The 12,572-nt window shown below is 39.7% G+C and overlaps 1 protein-coding gene across 2 annotated transcripts in view; it reads left to right on the forward strand.

The window, feature by feature from the left end:
* Nucleotides 1-421: 421 nt before the first annotated feature.
* ATXN7 (ataxin 7) overlaps nucleotides 422-12,572 on the forward strand; it is a 104,575-nt gene continuing 92,424 nt past the window's right edge. Inside the window, exons 1-2 of one of the 2 annotated variants that reach the window (XM_037903615.2) lie at nucleotides 422-910; nucleotides 5,582-5,674. The gene's annotated coding sequence lies outside the window, so the exon portion shown is untranslated. The remainder of the gene's footprint in view (nucleotides 911-5,581; nucleotides 5,675-12,572) is intronic. The other variant, XM_037903618.2, reaches the window with a different exon arrangement.

Here is a 12,572-nt window from a genome sequence, read left to right on the forward strand (position 1 = left end):
AGCTAAAAATTCAGCTACAGAAGGAAATCAAAGGGTCACCCTTTGTAATGGAAGGCAGCACCTGGATGAGGAATTGGGGCAGCCAGATGACTTGGGTAAGACCAGATGTTTATAACAGTTTTCTACCCCATTTGTTACCCACAGAGGCCCAGAGGGGAGAGGTCATGCTGTCCTACCTCAGATAATTCAAAAGTCATTATCTCAAGGGAGAAACTCCCTGAGAGGTTTATTTGGCTCAGTTCAACATTATAGTTCAAATGAATGGCTGTGGCGAGGAACTGAAAGGGGGGTTACTGCACCCAACTTGAGTGGCCCAGCTTTGATTGTGCTGCAAAATTTACCCCCCAGAAAAGAGATTGAGGGCTGGTCTACACTGCCGCTTAAGTCGATGTAACTTACGTCACTCAGGGTGTGAAAAAGACACCCCCCGAGCGACGCAAGTGATAGCGACCTAAGCGCTGTTCCCTCTCACGGAGGTGGAATAATTATGCTGATGGGAAAGTGCTCTCCTGTCGGCATTGGTGCAGCTGCGCTGATGTTGCACTGAGTGTAGACTTGCCCAGAGTTGTCCAGACCTGGTACAAGCCCTTGATAGGCGGTTTGGAGCTACCCATCAATTGGAGCAAGCCAGGGCTCAGCTAAGATATAGAAGAGGGAAAGAAAAAACCCACCTGAAATGGCAGAGGGCCTGCGGAGACTAGTGTTCCTGGCATACCTTGATACCACTGAGGCCTTTCAGGATACACTGGCAGTGGACCAATTTGGGGATGCTTAGCTGGACTTGGACTTGCTGATCAAGATCTGCAAAAGAATGCCAAAGACACTGTGAGAGGTGATGGAATTTGCCACAGAACTTCAGTCTTTCCTTGCAGCAGTGCCGCAGAGGTGGAAGCTGATCGCCATGAGCTCTGTAAGTACAGCGCTGCGTCAAATATGCATGATGAATGAGGGGATTCTAATGTGGCTCATGACCTTATTGTATGATTAAAAAAATCTGATGATAATTTGTAAAACAAGGAAAATTGGCAGTATTGCAAAAAATTAAAGGAAACGGTTCAATTAAATGCTGGTATTGTGACAAAATTGGACACAAATAAAAGTACTTGTCTAAAGTTATGACAGGCCAAGACAGACTGTCGCAAGTGTTGAGTGAAAACCTCTCTCTTCCAATTCAGGAAATGGGGGTACCCCAAACTGAGGGAGTAAAGTTTGGTGGAGATACTAGGATCAGCCCCAGTTTTTGTTTAGATCTGGGCAGTTAAATAGCAATAAGGGGGGGTTGGCTATTGAATGTGTAATAGAATCTGTAAAAAACATAACGGTGATTGACACAGGCTCAATTATAAACAGATATTAAACAAGACATGCAAAAAAGGCAAGGGAACCGGGGATCCAAAACTGAACCGTCAAACTGGACGCAAATGGACATAGTGACTGGGGCAGGGCATTCATCCAAAATTTAGGAAAATTGTGGTGGAAGATTGCACCTCTGGAATTTGAACAAGAAATCGGAGTGGCTGAAATGGGGATTGAGCTCAGAACTGGCTTGGATTGTGTTATGGCTAATAACTGTGTAATCAATGCCAGAAAAGATGTCTTATAAATTCAGTCTGTGGAAATGCCCTTTAAAGATATGGCCCAGGTGGGACAAATGGTTTGTAGGCAAGTGGTTTGCAGTGAATAAATTGTCCTGCCCCAGGCGGTAGAAACAATTATAACAGCTATACGCTGTGGTAGCTTTTCAGCAAAGGAGTGGTGGGCAGTGGTTAAAACCTGTTTGGAGACCCGGGATTTCAGGGAAACCTTAGCTGCCAAAGTTCTTGTGGGTCTGGAAGAAGAACTGATCCCTGTTTATTTGCTGAATGTTTCTGGCAAGTAGCAAATAGCGAAGAAGGAAAAAATCATTTCATTTGTCAGTAGGGTGTTATTTAGCATTTTCAAAGTTGAAAAGGGCTTTTGGGACTGCTCCTGTCTTGGCTTATCTGTGTTTCAAACCCCTTTCATATTAGACCTAGATACTAGTGCTTACAGTTTGGGGGACAGGATTTCAGCTGCCTACCCCCTAAATCTGAGAATGTATTTGTGGAAGTTGAGGCTGGAAAAGTTGTTACAGAGATCAATCTCCCATTCAAACAGAATGGGCTGGGTCTGCCTCAGCCAACCAATTCCACAGAAACACTAGATATTCCTCAGGGGCTGACTGAAAGGAGTCCCTCACTGGTGGCTGAAGGGAAATCCAGGGAAAGAAAAGCCCAAAAGGGATTTGGGTAGGAATAACTTCTTTCATGTGATGCAAACTTCTCCTGACAGAAGGATACTGTATACCTGTAAATAGTGAATCTTGTATCATTGGTAATTTGTTATATATATATTTTTTCTATTTGGGATGAGTTATTGGGCGTCACCATTTTAGGCCTCATTGGGATGATTGGCAAAGCTGAGGCATGGGCTGTTTGTATGAGCTGGGTGGTGCCTTGTTATGGATTGACTGGAAACCTTGTACAAACCGATGTGTGCGACCACATCCTTCATTTAATATAGTTGTAAGAGACAGTTAAGGGGCCACTCCTAAAACAAGGGCTATTAGAGACTGCCCAGAAACTAGCACCAAATAGGCTCTTGTTCCAATGGGTACTGTGACCAGGTGTGTGTGGATGTGTGAGAACATACACAAACTAAGAACAGACAAGAATATAGAGAGTGGAGAGGCAAAGGCAAAAGGCCAGAAAGCCAAGCAGTACCCAGGGAGCACAGTGTGGCCCTGGAAAAAGCTAGAGGGTACTTTTGGGTCTGGAGTTGGCTAACGAGGCTTCGGGCTGTAAGCTAGGAAACTGCTGCTTTTATTCTTGGTTCCTCCTGCGTTTGGGAAAGCAGGACTTGTGCATTCCTTGTAAATAAACAAGATTGTATCCAAAAAAAATCTGACTCCCATCAGTTTCTATTTCCAACTGGAACGTTCCCAGTGCCCTGAAATTTGACTTTCTGCTTGGTTTGAAAAGGGACAACAGTAGTTTGGCTACCTTAAATTTGAATTTCCATACTTTCAAATGTTAAAGTTTTTTGTAACCCTAACTTTCAATTTCCTGGCTTTTTAATGTTTTTCATGGGCTTTTGGTTTGATTTTTATTAACTACAACTTTCTTGTAAAGATATTTCTCCTTAAACTGCTGATATGTATTGTCTGGGATTTAGCTTTTGCTCTGGTCAATTGCAACATTACTCCTGTTTTATTTTCTTTAACAGCAAATTTTAAAAGTATTCCTTCAAGTTTGCAGCCATACTTTTTTCATTGATTTTTTTCATGGGAGATGTATGGCTTAAAACCTGACATGCTGTTTTGAAAATGTAGGGCTTGGTGCTTTGACCATGTTACTCTTCTCTTTATATCTTTTCCGTGGTTTTCCCCATCTCCATCACATCAAGCCCCAAATGCTTTTCTCATATAAGGCCCATCGTGGCTCATCTCCACCCACCCTGTCCTCTCTTTTACAGTATTCTCTGCGAACTGTGCCAATCTTCATTGCTCATTTGTAAAAGCTCCCAACAAGTACCTTATTTTTTCCTTGCCACCTCTTATGCACCGAAGGTCCAAACTGCACATAAAAATCTGTAAAGCCACCACATTGTCCTCCTTCACATCCTTCCTTAAAACTCAACTCTACTGTGATACCAACAAAAACTGATTAGTGGTTAGGTAACTGCTTACAACGCGGTTTATCACGCTGATTATAATAACCTCATTTCTGACATCTGATCCCATAATATTTGTTGTATTTACCTCTTGTCTTATACTTGGGGCAGGTCTACACTGTGGGGCTAAGTCAACCTAAGTTACGCAACTCCAGTTACATGAATAACATATCTGGAGTCAATGGTGCCTTAGGTGGACATATTGCGGTGTCTACACCATGATGGGTCAACGGGAGAAACTCTCCCGTCGACTTACCTTATGCTTCTCATTCCGGTGGAGTACCGGAGTCGATGGGAGAGCGATCGGTGGTCGATTTAGCGGGTCTTCACTAGACCCACCAAATCGACCCCCGGTGGATCGATCACCATGCGTCAATCCCTCGGTAAGTGGAGACAAGCTTGTATGCTCTTTGGGGGATAGACTTTTTGGTTCATATTTCCATAGTACTTAGCACAAAGAGCCTGGGCTTTCTAAGTGCTACCACAATATAAATGATATAATTTTATTAGGAAATAGAGGGCCCTGTATGCATGCAGAACTACTCTTTCTACATAGAAGTGTATGGGTTATTGATGAGGCAAGCAGAAGGCAAAAAGTCTCTGCTCCATAGAACATTCTGAAAGGTAATACAGTTTCTGGCTACATTACTTTTTTTCTTTTGTCCGCCTAGGCAACCATCCACATAGAGGAGATCTACATGCAGAGGGTTCTCTATTTCCTAATAAAATTCCATTATTTATATTATGATAGTTCCTAGAGGGTCCAGCCTAATTGTGTTAGGCAGTGTGCAAATACAAACCAAAAAGGCTGGCCTAGCAGATACAAAAGAGAAAAGTAATATTGTGGGTGCCTATACTGCCTTTCACAATGGGCACCAGAGAGGATTACTGGAAGCTAGCTCTCTCTGTAAGTAGCTACATTTCTGTAACTTAAAACAAAACAAGTGTGTCAATGCAGAGGCTTGCACTGGTTTAATTATCTGGTTTAAAAACAGATTAATGTAAATAAGGCCTTAATATGCTTCTCTCTCTCTCTCTCTCTCTCTCACTCATTCTTTTACATAATTTGTCAGTGGTGAAATAATGAACAATGTTACATGTAAATTATCACCATGGGGCACCTGAGTTACATGCCACAGTGGTAAAAACGCTGTTGGCCAGTGTACACAAATGGCCCTTCTTTGCTACCGTTGGTGGAGCTGCATTGTGGAGGGAAAAAAATCTTGTGTAAAAACAGTTGCAAAGGCCCTGAACCTGTAGACCAGGGGTTCTCAAATTGGGGGTCGGGACCCCTCAGGGGGTCACGAGGTTATCACATGGGGGCTCGCTAACTGTCAGCCTCCACCCCAAACCCTGCTTTGCATCCAGCATTTAAAATATATTTAAAAGTGTTGTTAATTTATAAGGGGGGGGGTCACACTCAAAGGCTTGCAGTGTGAAAGGGGTCACCAGTACAAAAGTTTGAGAACAACTGCTGTAGACACATAGGAGCAGATTCTGTATGTTTATAAGAGTCCACACCAATGCACCTATTTGCAAGATTAGAATCTAAATTAGATACAGACATTTTTAATCTAAATTAATATTATTATTGGTGTGATGGTTGAGACTTAAATTGGTGCATTTTTAAATAAATATTAGTTCTGAAATTGGTGGGTTATCATTGAAAGACGTGTTGTGCACGTTATGCTGAATTACATTCTCTGTTTACAATATATATTAACATTTAAATTCACTGTAAAAACTAAATCTCTGGTGTAAAATAGGTAAAATGCATTGTATTAGAGCACTTTAATATTTCAAGGCAAAAATTGCAATTATGGAATGTCAGCTAAATAAGATTGCAAATTTCCTATTACTGTAGTAGTCATATATTTTTATTTCATTTCAGAGTTAAACGACTGTAAGTCAGAGAGAGCTTCCACAATCCAAACAGATGACGATCAACTGATAAATCAACCCAGAGTTTTACCATACTTTAAAGGTACTGTGACATACTTACCTATATATTTTTTTCTTAAACATCGTATTCTCATAGTTCAGATGTGAGAAACATGAAGAACAGGATATTCACAGGGTTGCAAAGCAAGACTGAAGTGCTACCAGATGCAGCTTGGTGATGTTTTGATAAGATGCAGGTGTTAAATGCAGGTTTCAGTGAAAAGTAAAGAGACCTTCCAAACAGCCAGAATAAGCTCTCTGTGCAAACCAGTCAAACCTCAAACATTCAGTCAAACTTCATTTATCTCAATGAGATAGGGGATATGAGAGTAACTTGAATGAGTAGGGTTTTGTGTAAGAAGAGTCTTTATCTATGTGTTTGATATACTTTGGGAGATGCTAACTGGTTTTTTTGATGATCAAATTTCAGTTTATCTGTATTCATATAGTCTTGGGTAAAACAGCATTATTTTATGATGTGGAGCAAAATTCCTTGAGATAGTATTCTCTGGTCTCCCTTAAATTTTTCTCTCCTTTACCCCTTCAATTGTGTTTTACTTGTTTGTGTGTATTTTTTTTTGATATGGTGAAACAACTTAAAAATACAATGGATTTGTTCTATTTGCCTTTTATGCACAAATTTGAAGAGCTGAGGCTACTTAAGTTAATTTTTCCTGTGCAAACCAGCTTTTTTATGCTTTTAATTTTTTTATGATTATTATAGAAATCATCCTTTAACCTTCTGTTAAGATAAATAAATGGATCTCCTTAATGGATCTCCTTAAGTCTATTACTATCAGTCATGTTTTCTAATCCTATAATCATTCTCATGACTCTTCTGTGAACCTTCTCCAGTTTATCAACATCCTTCTTGAATTGTGGGCCCCAGAACTGGACACAGTATTCCAGCAGTGGTCACTCCTGTACCAACTACAGAGCTAAAATAACCTCTGTACTCCTACTTGAGATTCCCCTTTTTTATTCATCCAAGGATTGCAATAGCTCTTTTGGCCACAGTGTCACATTGGGAGCTCATGTTGAGCTGATTATCCACCACAACCCCCAAATCTTTTTCAGAGTCTCTGCTTCCCAGGAGAGAGTCCCCCATCTTGTAAGTATGGCCTACTTTCTTTGTTCCTAGATGTATATATTTACATCTATCCATATTAAAATGCAGATTGTTTGCTTGTACCCAGTTTACTAAGTGATTCCAAATTGCTCTGAATCAGTGACCTGACCTCTTCATTATTTACCACTCCCCCAATTTATGTGTCTGCAAAATTTATCAGTGATGATATTATGTTTTCTTCCAGGTAATTGATAAAAATGTTAAATAGAATAGGGCCAAAGATTGACCCTGCAGACCTCTCTGGAAATACACTTGCTTGATGAGGACTCCCCGTTTACAGTTACATTTTAAGACCTATCAGTTAGTCAGTTTTTAATTCATTGAATGTCTGCCTTGTTTTGTAATCAAAATTTCATGTGATACTAAGTCAACACCTTACAGAAGTCTAAATATATTACATCAACGCTACTACCCTTATCAACCAAACTTGTAATTTCATTTAAAAAAATATCAAGTTAGTTTGACAGGATCTAGTTTCCATTAACCCATGGTGATCAGTATTAATTATATTACCCTCCTTTAATTGTTTATTAATTGAGTCCCATATCAGCTGCTCCATTGTCTTGCTTGGGATCAATGTCTGGCTGTAATTATCCAGGTTATCTTGTTTACCCTTTTAACAAATTGGCACATAAGCATTTTTCCAGTCTTCTGGAACTTCCCCGTGTTCCAGGATTGATTGAAAATCAACATTTAACTGTCCAGTGAACTCCTCAGCCAGCTCTTTTAAAACTTTTGGATGCAAGTTATGTGGCCCTTCTGGTTTAAAAATGTCTAACTTTAGCAGTTTGTGCTTACCAACCTCCAGAGATACAAATTGGATAGAAAAAGTGTTGTTATCACATACGATGAGACAGTATCGTCTGTTTCCCCTGCCCCCCCCCCCCCCATACAGAACAGAAATAGTTATTGAACACTTTTGCCTTTTCTGCATTACTGATCCATATAGCATTGGCCCAATACCATTGTCAGGATTCTTTTTGTTCCTAATATAGTTAAAAAACTCTGTCCTTAGCTCTATTAGCAATAGACTTCTACTTGTGTCCCTTGGATTCCGTTATCAGTTTTCTACAATTCCTATCTTCTGATTTACATTCATTACTATCAATTTCCCCTTTTTTCCATCTGTTATATATTACCTTTTTATTTTTTACAGCTGCCTTCGCTTCCCTTCTAAACCAGATCATTTTTTAATCAGTACAGTCTTCTTCCTCGATCGTGGCTTTTTGGGTATTTTAGAAAGGGGTTCTTAAATTATGCCCAATTATCATTCACATTTATTCTGATTAAATTTTTCCTGCCAGCTGATTTGGCTCATAATTATTTTCAGCTTTGTGAAATTGGCCCCATTAAAGCGTCAAGTGTGTGTGTGTGTGTGTATATGTATATGTGTATGTGTATATATATATATATACACAAACTAGTAATATATATTACTAGTTTGCTCTTTATCCTGCTTGCGCATTATAAAAGTGATCAAGTCATGATCACTTGTAACTAAATTATCATTAATTTTTAGTTCTGTGAGCAATTCCTCTTTATCGGTTAGGACAAGGTCTAATAAAGAATTCTCCCATGTTGATTGCAACACTTTTTGAGTTAGGAAATTGGCGTCTATATGTTTAGAAATTCCAAGGTGCAGCTTTTTTCCCTACACGTTGTAGATCGGCAAAGATCTATTGCAAAGATCTATCTTTCTCTGTCTATGCATCTGTATTTAACGCCCCCTCATTTGCTTTCTCGCGCACCCTTCATGCCCACCCTTTCTCTCTTTTATACATCTCTTTCCCCCGACAAGTTCACCCATCCGCCCACAGGCTCCTTTCTGCATCCTGTTCTACCTAAAATAACAGCAGCCCCTGGTCTGCTCTGCTTCATCAGTAAAGCCCCCTCCTCCAGGAAAATATTAGCAGTACAACTGGTCCCCTTCCCTTTCTCTTAAAGGAATATTGACTCCTGCATCATTCATCTCCTAGGCTTTCCCTTTTGCTCAGGCTGCTCCGCTCCCTAGCCCCAATATGCCCACTTGATTTTTTTGTTCCAAATTCCTTATCACCCCAGCAAGTGAGTTTTTCAAACCCCATTTATGCATTCAAAATTATCCCCGCGCCCCCCGCACCCAAACCATTGACAGATCTTTTTTTAGTACTGCCCAAAACTATTTTTATACTTTAAAACAATGATACTTGAGTGATTCAGGAAAGAAAAACAAGTTAACGCATGTGCAAGAATGGTAATTTTCTCATCTTGTAGTATATACATTTGGTCTGCTCAAACCACGAAAGAGAAAATTATCACTCCATCTACAGCTCCCATAAAATCAGTTTCTCATCTGACTTTATTATTCCTAGTTTCTGATTTGACAGTCAGTAATTTTGTCCATTGAACTGATGAATTGCTCTTTCTGCTGCCACTCTTCTCCCTCTACTGGAATACTGATGTATTCATGACATGCTGGGAAAATGTTTCAAAACAGTATAGTAAAAGCCAACCTGAGATCCAGCATGCAGAATTAGGCCCGCTCGGGATCCTATATAGCAAAAACATTGTTGATTGAGGGGGGCGAGTAATAACAAGGTGCAAAGAGTAGACAGTAGCAAGAAAGAGGACAACCAACGTATATGTATCTGTTAACAATAAATAAATAAATAAAAATGTGTATGTCTAACTGATTGGCACAAGCCATTTTAAAGCAGTAACCATGTTTAAATAACTGGACCTTTGTCAACATTTTAAACAGATAAATAGGAAAATGTATTGGCTCATTTTTAAGGGCTAGTTCATCGTGTAATTTTGTTTCAAAATTGTCTTTTTTTTTTTTTTTTACTTTTGGCTAAACTGGTTTATCTCCCTCAACAATGTTCAAAAAAAAAAAAAAAGAAGAAGAAGAAACCTTATTGATTACCATGCTTGTGACTATGAACTAGGACATCAGTAAGTAGTAGGCAGATTCTTAGCATGACAGACTCAAAGAGAAACCAAGCAGATGTTGACATGAAGGATAGTAATACTAATATCGCTAAATTTGGACTTTGAGGTCACCTTGCTTTTAAAACACTCTTGGTACACACTAAGGTGATGGTCAAAGGACTGGCAAGCAGTCACCAGTTCAGGTTTTGTACAGGCTGGTAATGCCCAAAGATTACCATCTACTGACTGTTCGATGTTCTACAAGAAATGTATCTGTGTATTTCCGAGTATACAGAGTGCTCATCACAAAAACTGTCACAATTAGCACTAACTAGCAATCTCGAGAGGCCAAAAGGTGAATTAGCATACAGCCTGTACTGTGCTCTCAACCCTGAAAGGAGTACTTCTAAGATCTCTTGTATCCTAAGTTTTTTATCAAGAATGCACCACATTCAGCACAATGTGAGTGGGACACAATGCCAGTGACTTTAACAGAGTTGCATTTGTTTACACATGAGACTAATTTGGTCCCATATTTCTATCTTCTCTTAGTTTTCTCTTAAGTCATTTACAGCAACTTGTAAAGATTAAGCAACATTTCATCTGATGCCAGAGTTCTTATGCTATTATTCATGCTTCTATCCTCCTCCCCTCAACTGCCATTTCCTTCTCTGCTAAAAGGTACATGGTGTGAGCCCCCGTTCAGCAAATGAAGGAGGCCAAGAGAGAACTATCCAACCCAACATACAGTATTCAAAAAGCTGGGAGCTTTAATTGGTTTGGAAGAAGGGTTGGTGAAAAGGAGAAGCATATCAGAAAATGGTACTAAACTGAGTATTAAGGTCTAAAATTCACTAACAAGCATAGATTGTATTCCATAAATTCTTTGTCTATTTGTATGACAAATTATGTCTCCTTGTTCTAAAAACTCACTATTTATTGATGATAGCCTGTAGTGTCATCAATAAAACCACTGCAGTTCATTATGGTAAATTTTATACTTCTATGAGGCATTGAAAAGAGAGAAATGTTGTTTAAAAACAAATCACCATAAGACCATATTGCAGTGCCTGTGCTATTCAGTCATTGGTGGGATCTCTCTCTCTCTCTGTTTTATCCTGTTGCTCATCACTGTAGTGTCTGAGAACATCAAATAACAATAGTGAAATCCTTAGTGGACTTCATGGAATCTCTGTCACTTCTCCCTTCTTGGGATAAAAACTCTGCTTGGGGTAGGATTTTTGGTTTGGGAAGTTTGTTGTAGGGGTTTAGGAGTAGAAGGAGGGTGTCAGTATTAGACTGTCATTTTTATGGTGGAAAAGTCTTTATGAAGGCAAACTGCTGCAGATGGCTAAGATCTGGTCTACAGTAGAGAGTTAGGTCGACGCAAGGCAGTTTACGTTGACCTAACTAAGGAAGTGACTATACTTAAATTTGGCTCCCAGCAACATAAGTGCCCCACTACGCCAACTTAATGCCTGCACCTCCAAGAGCGGCGTAGAGTCATGGTCGATGTAGTTAGGTCAATGCAGTGTCAATATAGACATTGTGTTGCTCATGTCAACTGTTACTGGTTTTCAGGAGCCTTCCCACAGTGCCCCACACTGACAGTACAGTCAATACAGGCATTGGTGGGGATGTGCCCTGCTGACACAAGGAGCAAAATGTAGACAAGAAAAAGCGATGTAATTACTGTAGCAGCTGTATGCCTACATAAGTTAGGTCAACTTAATTTTGTAGCGTAGACTGACTTAAGGAAACATGGCCTTTAGGTCGGGGTAGTTTTGGATCAAGTTTCCTCTGTTCCTGTTACTGCAGTGACAGCTTCCTCCATAACAAGCCAGAACTATGTTAGCACATAAGGGCTGTGACACAAGTCTCAGAAACATTCAACATCAAGACTTAAAAGACAGAATTATACTTTCCCTAGATATACAAGAATTTGAGCTCAGTAATGATGTGGTGTTAGGTTCCCTGCGAACCTGGGAGAAGCCAGTAGGGTCTTCTCCCACCTGGATACTATAGCAGGAAGAAGAGTTTTGCATCATTCAAGAAAGAATTTGAGATCTATTACCACCTGAATCACTTGCTTTTTTGCTTATGTCACAGACTTAATGTTGAGTGTAATGTATGCATTTTACATATTATAGAAAACCACTGTTGGGTAATTGCTTAAACAGTATTGTTCTCCAGATTGAGCATTTGCTGGCAGTTAATGACCAGGGCCCCAATCCTGTAAATACTTATGCATGTGCTTAACTTTACTACCACAAGTAGTTCCATCAATTTGGGAACTACTCTTGGCCATAAAGTTTATGTTTGCTGAATTGGGGCCCAGTTGGAAGAACTACCAGCCTGAGTTAACATGGCTGAAAAAATCCAAGTCAGAGGTCACTATTGCCGTTGTTTGTCCTCTAAAGCTCAGCGTGCTTTCACTGTTTATAGTACCCATCTTTTCTTAGGAGTTAAATGCTAGTAGAGTAACCAATAGGAAAGAAAGACTTCCTCAACATTCTGTATTAAGTTTGTGATATTATATCAGTTTTGAATGTGACCTACTAATATAAAATCATAGAAATGTAGGACTTGAAGGAACTTCCAGAGGCCATCTATTCCACCCCTGACCCTGGCAGGACCGTGTATACTTAGACCATCTCTAACAGGTGTTTGTCTAACCTGTTTTTAAAAAACTCCCCGTGATGGGGATTCCACAACCTCCCTTGGTAACCTATTCCAGTACTTAACTAGCCTCAGTTAGAAAGTTTTCTTACTGCAGATTAAGCCCATTTCTTTTTGTCCTACATTCAGTGGATATGGTGAACAATTGATCACCATCCTGTTCACAACAATACTTAATATATTTGAAGACTGTTATCAGGTCCCCCCTCAGTCTTCTTTTCTG

The sequence above is a fragment of the Chelonia mydas genome, chromosome 7 (genome assembly GCF_015237465.2).
Source record: "Chelonia mydas isolate rCheMyd1 chromosome 7, rCheMyd1.pri.v2, whole genome shotgun sequence".
Lineage (NCBI taxonomy): Eukaryota > Metazoa > Chordata > Testudines > Cheloniidae > Chelonia > Chelonia mydas.